This window comes from Echinops telfairi, unplaced genomic scaffold (assembly GCF_000313985.2).
Source record: "Echinops telfairi isolate 266 unplaced genomic scaffold, ASM31398v2 ScPeMD7_7469;HRSCAF=8507_1, whole genome shotgun sequence".
NCBI classification, from domain to species: Eukaryota; Metazoa; Chordata; class Mammalia; order Afrosoricida; family Tenrecidae; genus Echinops; species Echinops telfairi.
Genome location: NW_022111373.1, coordinates 34,248,482 through 34,250,017, shown reverse-complemented (window position 1 = coordinate 34,250,017; position 1,536 = coordinate 34,248,482). Strand labels below are relative to the sequence as shown.

At 37.4% G+C, this 1,536-nt stretch overlaps 1 protein-coding gene across 1 annotated transcript in view; it reads right to left on the bottom strand.

Moving 5' to 3' along the window:
• TMEM232 (transmembrane protein 232) overlaps positions 1-1,536 on the bottom strand; it is a 223,444-nt gene that overhangs the window by 4,970 nt on the left and 216,938 nt on the right. The gene's annotated exons all lie outside the window — the stretch shown is intronic.

Here is a 1,536-nt window from a genome sequence, read left to right as displayed (position 1 = left end):
TGTCCTGGATTCCCTGTGTTTCCAGCTCTTATCTGTACCAGTGTACATCCTCTGGTCTAGCCAGATTTGTAAGGTAGAATTGGGATCATGACAGTAGGGGTGAGGGGGAAGCATTAAAGAACTAGAGGAAAGTTATATGTTTCATCAGAAATTTCTTAACATGGATCTTTTACCCCAGACTCTGTAAACACTACCAAATGTTTGGGTGTGACTATGCAAATAGAGCATGTGTAGCACTAATAGAGAGGATTGGCTAATCTTTGTTACCATCCATCTCCCTATAAGAAAGAGCTATCTTTGAGGGAGCAGGAGGCAGGACAATCCTGAGGATGTTGGAAGAGCATATTAAAGGAGTGTTGGATTCCTCAGAGACCAGATGCATCACAAACTGTGGTTGTAATGTACCCTGCTTCACCCGTGATGGCTTGTTTGCAAGTATGGCCCTTTCTCTTAATGGCTTCTTCTGTACCTCTGTCCTTCCTACAAGATTGGTTAATAATTCAACTCTTAGTTCAAGCTGTCATTGCTCTCAGTCCTCTATGGCTCCCCTTCTAGAGTGTGAGCTACTGAGTAGGAAAATTTTACTTACTTACTTACTTACGATTGTCTCCTCAGTGCCCAACATGATTCCATGGTTGTCAATGAATGTTTGCATATTTCATGAGTAAGACCATGAATAAAGAAAACCTGTGATTTGCCTTAATTCTTTTTGCAATACCAACTAAGCCGTAAAGGTCTCGCAGACAGCACTCTTTCCCCACAGAGCAGTACCTGGTATAGCAATAGGATAGTAATCTCAGAAGACAAGTTGCAGAATGGAGCTGACAGCAGGAGTTTAAAGGAAAACAGCTCAAATGATAGGTTAAAGGGAAACTATATGGAGCCCTTGACAACACAATATTCATAAATATTTTAGGCGAGTAGAGCACTGAGATTCCCAATGTATGCAGAATGGCGACTGTTTCTAGCCATTCTATTAAAGTGCTAAAGAAAAATATGACCTTAGCAACCTGGGATATCCAGGGGCAGGCACGGTGTTAAATATATTCATTCAAAAATATGATATCAATAATTGTGCAAAAGACTGTGAAAATACAAATGAGACAAAAATCTCTAAAATTATTTAAAAGTTAAAAGTATTCAGATAAGCTACCTTAAATTTCTTGTTGAATAATAAAATTTTGAATGTGAAAAATACTAACATTAGCAATGTTAAATGACCTTTAGAATCAGGAGATTTAATGGGTACACTTATGTACCCTTGACTTACAGTTACTTTTAATAATGTGCATTATGAAATAACAAAGACACTTAACTATAAGATATCATGAGGCATGATATATCTATATACAGAAAGATATACTAGAATGAGCTCTGTACCCAGGCAGATTTCGAAACAAATTTTGTCTCTGGGATGGATTATTTGTTTATTTATTTTAAATCATTTTATTGAGGTCTTGTACAACTCTTATCACAATCCATACATTCATCCATTGTGTCAAGCACAGGGAGGGGGTTATATGTAGATCCTTGTGA